Source organism: Theropithecus gelada, chromosome 15, assembly GCF_003255815.1.
Source record: "Theropithecus gelada isolate Dixy chromosome 15, Tgel_1.0, whole genome shotgun sequence".
NCBI classification, from domain to species: Eukaryota; Metazoa; Chordata; class Mammalia; order Primates; family Cercopithecidae; genus Theropithecus; species Theropithecus gelada.
Window position 1 is genome coordinate 107143537 of NC_037683.1, and position 8844 is coordinate 107152380.

General features: G+C 43.5%; 1 pseudogene; it reads left to right on the top strand.

Moving 5' to 3' along the window:
- Window positions 1-6478: 6478 nt before the first annotated feature.
- On the top strand, window positions 6479-8205 carry LOC112607770 (annotated as a pseudogene).
- Window positions 8206-8844: the final 639 nt, after the last annotated feature.

An 8844-nucleotide genomic window follows, 5' to 3' on the forward strand; every position in this document is an offset into this window, starting at 1 on the left:
CCTGTCTGGAAAAAAAAAAAAATACTATCTAAGGCAAAGGGTGGTGGTTGTGTGAGGATTCCATGAAATAACAACATGCACTTACTAAATCACGACCAGACCATCCTAGAACTACCATCACTTCTGTTCTACACACACCAAGGTGTCTGTGCAACTGACTTTTAATACTTGCTTCACACATTCACAATGTCATCAGCCTGGGTAGGGCAGGTCTCTAGTGCATAGGGCTAGAAAAGGAAGGAAAGAAAGTTTCACTGACTTTTCTTTTCTCAATCAGATGTGCCTAAGTGATGAAGAGCCAATGTGCAGGGTATTCAAGCTCTTTGGGGACCACAGTTCTCGCCAGGTAGCCAAGATTGTTGATGCGTACACAGAGAGAAAAGCTTTGCTGAGGACATTCAGCAGGTGCTGCAGAGATCTGAGAGCACAGCCCAGGAAACTGAGGTATGGCTTGAATGGTTCCTCTCTTGTCCCTGCATTAACAGGAAGACAATGTTTGGTTCTGGATTCAACAGTTTTCTCTTCAGAGCACTAGGCCAACAAAGGTTGTGTATAAATGCAAGGGAGAAATCATACATTGCATTCTCTAGAGACAGGTTCCCCTTGAGTCTGTCCTGAAACATGCCAAGTTTTGAAATGTGCACCTTAAGAACTGGGTCAGTCCTGATTACTTTCAGGACTTCAAAAAGTAAACAGTTAATAGCCAATTAATTTGCCTTCCCTGAGTTCAGGAGATGGAGCTAAGAGTCGAGGGAGACCACAGCAGTTAGAGTACCTAGGACAGAGTTCAGAGAGGAGATGGTTACACAAAGAGAGATCCTGCAGACCTGTTGAGGGTCTTCCTTGACTACTTAGCAGTGAACTGATCAGCATATGTCTGTGAAGACACTACCCAAGGTTAGACAAGGAAACAAAAATACTGACGGAAGAGCAGCTGATGCTTGCACAGGACAAGGAACAATGCCTATTTCCACAAGACTGGAAAAACTCATACATCCTGGAACACTGGGAAGAGTACTCAGAAGGCCTTGCCTCCGAGTAGTCGGGAATAATTAGCCCTAGATGGACCACTGCTGTGGATCCACCTAAAAAACAATAAAAGCAAGACCTGAAAGGATCAAACTCTTTCCAAGTAGCTCCACTGCATCCCATAACAAAATTGACGATTTATAGGAATACAAAAATATCCAGCTCCCAACCAAGTAAAATTCACAATGTCTGGCATCCAATCAAAGATTACCAGGCAGGCAAAGAAGCAGGAAAACATCGTCTATAATGAGGACAATAATCACACAATCAAAATCAAATCAGAACTGAGACAGATGTTAGAATTAATAGATGAAGACACTAAAAGTTATAATAATTATATTCCATATTTCAGAACGTTACAGACAGAAAATATAAAAATAGGCTGGAGTGCAGTGGCAGGATCTCGGCTCACTGCAAGCTCAGCCTCCTGGGTTCACACCATTCTCCTGCCTCAGCCTCCTGAGTAGCTGGGACTACAGGCCCCCCCCCACCACACCCGGCTAATTTTTTGTATTTTTAGTAGAGATGGGGTTTCACCGTGTTAGCCAGGATGGTCTCTATCTCCTGACCTCACGATCCGCGCACCTCTGCCTCCCAAAGTGCTGGGATTATAGGCGTGAGCCACTGGCCTGGTCAAAAATTTTTTTAATTTAAAAAGAATTTCCTTATGGGAAAATTATGAGGGAGGTGTGTAGCTGTTTTATCTTTGTAGCTATCTTATTTATGAATAAAATGGGAGGCAGGTTGCCTGACATAGCTCACTGCTTGACTTTTCCCTTTGGCTTAGTGATTTTGTGCCCCAAGATTTATCTTTCTTTCACAAGAGGTATACATTGTTCATGTGCAGGAAGACTCAACATTGTTGAGCTGTTGGTGCTCCCCAAATTGTTCTATAGCTTTAATCCAATTATTAATCCAATTGTTATTAATCTCAGCAAACTTTTTTTTTAGTTAACAAGGCGATTCCAAAGTTTAGATGGAAAGGCAAGGATTCTAGAGTAGCCAAAACAATTTTGAAAAAGAACAAAGTTGAAGCGCTAACACTACCTGATTTGAAGAACTATTATAGCTGGGTATGGTGGCTCTCGCCTATAATCCCAGCACTTTGGGAGGCTGAGACTAGAGGATCGCTTAAAGCCAGGAGTTCAAGACCAGCCTGGGCAACAGAGCAAGACCCTGTCTCTACAAAAAATTAAAATAAAATTAGCCAGGTGAGGTGGCATGTACCTGTAGTCCCAGCCATCCATTTGGGAGGCTAAGGCAGGAGGGCTGCTTGACCCTAGGAGTATGAGGCTGCAGCAAGCTATGATTGTACCACTGCTCTCCAGCCTGAGCCACAGAGTGAGACCTCTCTGAAAAAAAGATTTTTAATAAAAAACAAAAATCAGAAAGTATTATTATAAAGCTATAACCATCAAAACAAAATAATATTGGCATAAGGATACACAAATGGAACAGTGGAAAATAATAAAGAGTTGGGAAATAAACCCACAAATCTGAGCTCTTACAAGGCTACAGAAGCAATGCAGTGGAGGAAGGATGGCCTTTTCAGTGAATATCCATATACCAAAACATTTTTTTTTAAAAAAAAAGGAAAGAAAGGTAGAAAGGAAGGAAGAAAACAAAGAAAAAAAGAACCGGCATTGATCCTTAATACTATATGTAATAGATCTCTTAATAGATCATAAACTTACATACAACATCTAAAACTATAAAACTTACAGAAAAAAAAGGAGAAAAATATTTGCAAAGCACATACCTGATAAAAGGTAAAGAATATAAAGAACTCTCAAAACTCGACAATAAGAAAACAAACAACTAAAAAAAAATGGGCAAAGTATTTGCATACGTCACCAAAGAAGCTACACGGATGAAAAAAATAAACATATGCAAAGGTTGTCTTAAGGAAATGCAAATAAAACCAGGAGATAGCACTACACCCCTCTTACAAAGGATAAAGCATACCAAGTGTTGATGAGGATGCGGAGGAACTGGAACTCATACACTGCTGTCAGAAATGGTATAGACACTTTGAGACAGTCTGGCAAATTTTTAAAAAGTTAAATATGTGATCCAGTCATTCCATTCCTAGGTTTCAAAGCATGTGAGAATAGGAAATGGACATGCATACAGAGACTTGTGCACAAATGTTCAAAGTAACTTTTTAAACGAATAGGCATGAACTGGAGACAACCCAGATGTACAGATGAATGGAGAAACAAATTGATATACACAAGAACCCATGAATGGAACTGAAAATTGCTGAGTGAAAGAAGCCAGACAAAAAAGAGCAAGATTCTGTTCATATAAAATTTTAGAAAATGCAAACTAATATACAATTAGAGAAAGAAGGTCAGTGATTGCTTGGAGAGGCAAGGTCAGGAGTGGGTAGAAGGAAGGCATGAGGAAACTTTTGGGAGTGATAGATATGTTCGTGATCTTGCTTGTGATGATGGTTTCCAAATACCAAAGAAGTTTCAAAACTTATCAAATTATACACTTCTTGGTACATAAATTACACTCAATAAAGCTATTTTATTTATTTATTTATTTGTTTGTTTGTTTGTTTATTTTTCCCTGAGATGGAGACTTGCTCTGTCGCCCAGGCTGGAGTACAGTGGCGCAATCTCGGCTCACTGCAACCTCTGCCTCCTGGGTTCAAGCGATTCTCCTGCCTCGGCCTCTGACTGGCTGGGATTACAGGCATGTGCCACCATGCCAGGCTAACTTTTGTATTCTTAGTAGAGATGGGGTTTCCTCATGTTGGCCAGGTTGGTCTCGAACTCTTGACCTCGTGATCCACCTGCCTCTGCCTCCCAAAGTGCTGAGATTACAGGCATGAGCCACTGTACCCGACAATAAAGCTATTTTAAAGATTTAAAGGATATTGAAAAACTGAGCTTACTGAACTCTAGTATGCATATGGCATTATCAGAAAACAAAATGCATACTTTCCTCATTCATTTATTTATTTGTCTGCATCTCTTGGATGTCTGTCAGGTGCTAGGCCCTGTGATGGTGACTGGGTGTACAAGAGAAAGCAAGACAAAGTTCCAGCTCAGTGAATTTTATTTCCCCAGTTGTTTACAAATGCTTTGATTTGACCTTTAGATAAATTTGTCAACCATTAGTATCTTGGTTCTACTGAAGGAGTAAGAACACTTTAAACTGAAATTCTTTTTTCTTTCTTTTTTTTTTTTAGTTGAGATGGAGTCTCGCTCTGTCACCCAGGCTGGAGTGCTGTGGCACGATGTCGGCTCACTGCAACCTCCGCCTCCTGGGTTCAAGCAGTCCTCTCGCCTCGACCTGCCAAGGAGCTGGGATTACAGTCGCACACCACCACATCCAGCTAATTTTTGTATTTTTAGTAGAGACGGGGTTTCACTGTGTTGGTCAGGCTGGTCTTGAACTCCTGACCTCAAGTGATCTGCCCACCTCAGCCTCCCAAAGTGCTGGCATTACAGGCGTGAGCCACCCCACCCGGCCCCATTTTAAGCTGAAATTCAGTGGCGGTGAAGAGCTAAATTAATACTTTTGAGAAATGCCCCTGCAATGGTACACTCTGAATTGGAGGGCTCTGTTCTGGACCCTAACGATCCAGCTTAATGGCTCACTGAGGGGTACTGAGGAAAACCATAATTCTATGTGCTGGGAATCCAAGTGTATTTTAAATGAGAAGCAGGGATGGGGGAGATAAACAAGCTTGTTCTTGTGTGAACTTCTCCATGGGAGTTGTCCTGTTCGAAAACAAGTGTACTGTACCATTTATTCCTTATCATAAAAACAGAAATTTGAATGACTCATTCAAGCTAACGAATAAGGTGGAATCCATGTTAAATCTTTTTCATATTTGTGGCTCTGTTCTCAATAGAAAGCCCTAAAATATTTATCAGAAAATAGATCATTTCACTTATCAGAAAATAGACCCTTTTACAAGTATAAAATAATCCACAACTTGTAGCATTTTAATATTCCTATATAGAACAGAACTGTAAGTTTTCTTGGAAGCTGAAGTACAACCAAACTAGTGTTAAAAATTCAAAAGAAATGTTTTAAATCTTAAAGGACCCAACTGGCTGAAGGATACAAATAAATCAAGAGTCTTCTCTTTATTAACTTCTTTCCTTTCTTGACCCCATGTGCCAACATCTCAGGAAACACTCACTTCCAGTTACTCTGCATAGAGTAGTCTGTGTTTAGTAACTATTTTCTGGACTCGAGGGAAGTAAAATGGCCACAACCTCCAGGAGATCTACCCTTCCTGTCTTTCCCAACTTCTACAGCTCACTTGGCCACTTCTTAATGTTCATCTTCCTGTATCACATCTACAAATCTTGGTGTGCCCCACTGCTCAGCCCTCAGGCCTGTGTCTACATTCTCTCCAAAAATAATCTCATCTCAAGTCCCTTCCTTTAAAAATCATCTGTGCTGATGACTCCCACAGCTAGATCTCCAACTCAGATCCCTGTCTTGATCCCAGTCCCACACAACTGCCTCCTTGAAGTCCCCATAGGGGCCGGGCATGGTGGCTCATGCCTGTAATCTCAGCCCTTTGGCAGGTAGATGCAGGCAGATCGCTTGGGCCTAAGAGTTCCAGACCAGCCTGGGCAACATGGCAAAACCCCATCACTACAAAAAACACAAAAATTATCCAGTCTTAGTGGTGTGAGCCTGTAGTCCCAGCTACTCAGGATGCTGAGGTGGGAGGATCACTTGATCTAGAAAGGTCGAGGCTGCAGTAAGCTGTGATGGCACCTGCACTCTAGCCTGGGTGACAAAGTGAGACAGAGAAAAGAAAGGAAAGGAAAAGAAAGGAAAGAGAAGGAAAGGAGAGGAGAGGAGAGGAGAGGAGAGGAGAGGAGAGGAAAGGAAAGGAAGAGAAGAAAAGAAAGAAGAGAGAGAGAGAGAGAGAAATCTTGACGGGATGCCCTCAAGCATCTCAACCATAACATGCACAAAAGAGAATTCTCAATTCCTTGCTACCCACCCCAAAATTCCTCCTCCTAACCTGCTGGACTCCAGGTACCATGGCTCCCCAGGGATCAGAATGACTGGGGCTATCACTGCAGCACCCCTCCTTATGAATTGCATCTGTTACCGGCAGCAAATCCGAGTGGGTCTGCAGCGACCTGAATTCTTGCCTCCTCAGCAAACAGAATTTGACGGAGGGGGATAAGGTAGAGGGAGAGACTGAGGCAAGTTTTAGAGCCGGAGTGACAGTTTATTAAAAAGCTTTAGAGCAGGACTGAAAGAAATAAAGTATATTTGGACCTGGAAATTAACGTACTATCCTCATCACTTCTGGGTCGGGCCCTCTGGGAAGACGGCAGCAGTGCAGGGAGCCGAGGTGAAAGTGGATGGTAGCGAGCCAAAACTGAGCAACAAAGTCTCTGTTGCCCCGGCTGGAGTGCAGTGGTGGTGGTGACCATTAGTTCCAGGCTGTTCTGCCATGTTGACACAAGCTGCTGTAAGGCTTGTTAGGGGGTCCCTGCACAAAACCTCCTGGGTAGAGTTGGGTCGCAGGGAACTGCGACTGGGTCAACTTGCTCCTTTCACAGCGCCTCACAAGGACAAGCCATTTTCTGATCAAAGAAGTGAGCTGAAGAGACGCCTGAAAGCCAATAAGAAAGTAGCAGAGAAGGAAGCCAAGCGGAAAGAGCTCAGTGAGAAACAGCTAAGCCAAGCCACCACTGCTGCCACCAAGCACACCACTGACAATGGTGTGGGTCCTGAGGAAGAGAGCCTGGACCCAAATCAATACAACAAAATCCACCGTCAAGCAATTCATCAACGGAAGGTCAATGGGGAAGATCCATCCCCACACAAGTTCCATGTAGACATCTCACTGACTTCATCCCAGAATATAGTCACCTACAGCCTGGGGATCACCTGACTGACATCACCTTAAAGGTGGCAGGTAGGATCCACACCAAAAGAGCTTCTGGAGGAAAGCTCATCTTCTATGAGAGGGGGTGAAATTGCAAGTCATGGCCAATTCCAGAAATTATAAATCAGAAGAAGAATTTATTCATATTAATAACAAACTGTGTCAGGGAGACATACCTGGAGTTCAGGGAGTCCTGGGAAAACCAAGAAAGGTGAGCTGAGCATCATTCCGCATGAGATCACACTGCTGTCTCCCTGTTTGCAGATGTTACCACATCTTCACTTTGGCCTCAGTGAGTATCACCAGAGATATGTGGACTTGATCCTGAATATTTTGTGAGGCAGAAATTTATCATCTACTCTAAGAGCATCACATATATAAGAAGTTTCTTGGCCGGGCGCGGTGGCTCAAGCCTGTAATCCTAGCACTTTGGGAGGCCGAGATGGGCGGATCACAAGGTCAGGAGATCGAGACCATCCTGGCTAACATGGTGAAACCCCGTCTCTACTAAAATACAAAAAAAATTAGCCGGGTGAGGTGGCGGGCATCTGTACTCCCAGCTACTCGGGAGGCTGAGGCAGGAGAATGGTGTGAACCCAGGAGGCGGGGCTTGCAGTGAGCTGAGATCCGGCCACTGCACTCCAGCCTGGGCAACAGAGCCAGACTCCGTCTCAAAAAAAAAAAAAAAAAAAAAAAAAAAAGAAGTTTCTTGAATGAGCTGGGATTCCTAGAGATTGAAACTCCCATGATGAACATCATCCCAGAGGGAGTTGTGGCCCAGCCTTTCATCACTTATCACAACAAAGTGGACATGAATTTATATATGAGAATTGCTCCAGAACTCTACCATGCTTGTGGTTGGTGGCATCGACCAGGTTTATGAAATTGGATGCCAGTTCCGGAATGAGGGGATTGATTGATTTGACACACAATCCTGAGTTCACCACCTGTGAGTTCTACGTGGCCTATGCAGACTATCACGATCTCATGGAAGTCATAGAGAAGATGGTTTCAGGGATGGTGAAGCATATTACAGGCAGTTACAAGGCCACCTACCCCCAGGTGGCCCAGAGGGCCAAGTCTATGATATTGACTTCACCCCATCCTTCTGGAGAATCAACATGTTCATAGATGAAAACTTCTGTACTGCCCTGGAATACGGGCTGCCCCCCACAGCTGGCTGGGACATGGGCATTGACCAAGTCGCCATGTTTCTCACGGGCTCCAACAACATCAAGGAAGTACTTCTGTTTCCTGCCATGAACCCGAAGACAAGAAGGAGAATGTAGCAACCACTGATATGCTGGAAAGCACAACAGTTGGCACTTCTGTCTAGAAAATAATAATTGCAAGTTGTATAACTCAGGCGTCTTTGCATTTCTGCAAAAGATCAAGGTCTGCAAGGGAATTCTTGTGTGTCGCTTTCCATTTGACTACCGCGGTTCAGTTCAGTCATCAGAAGAGAGACAAGGAATTAAACATTTCTTTTTAATCCTTGTTACCAAATAAACCATTCGTCTCTTCTCAAAAAAAAAAAAAAAAAGAAAGAAAGAAAGAAAGAAAGTACATTTGGAAGAGGGCCAGCGGGCAACTTCAGAGTGCATTGTTTGACCTTTGACTTGGGGTTTTCTACATTGGCATGCTTCCGGGCAGTTGCGTCCCTTCTCCCTTGATTCTTCCAGTGGGGTGGGCTGTCCCCATGTGCAGTGGCCCGCCAGCACTTAAGAGGAGCTGCATGCGCAGTGCGTTTACTGGAGTTGTGAGCATGCTCACTTGAGGCGTTCTTCCTGTCCTGGTCGAGTGTTCCTAGACAGTCATATAACAGTTACACTCCACCATTTTACCCCCAACTCCTGAGTTTTTGTTTGTTTGTTTGTTTTTTGTTTTTTCCTCTTTTTTTTGAGATGGAGTCTCGCCCTGTCACCCAG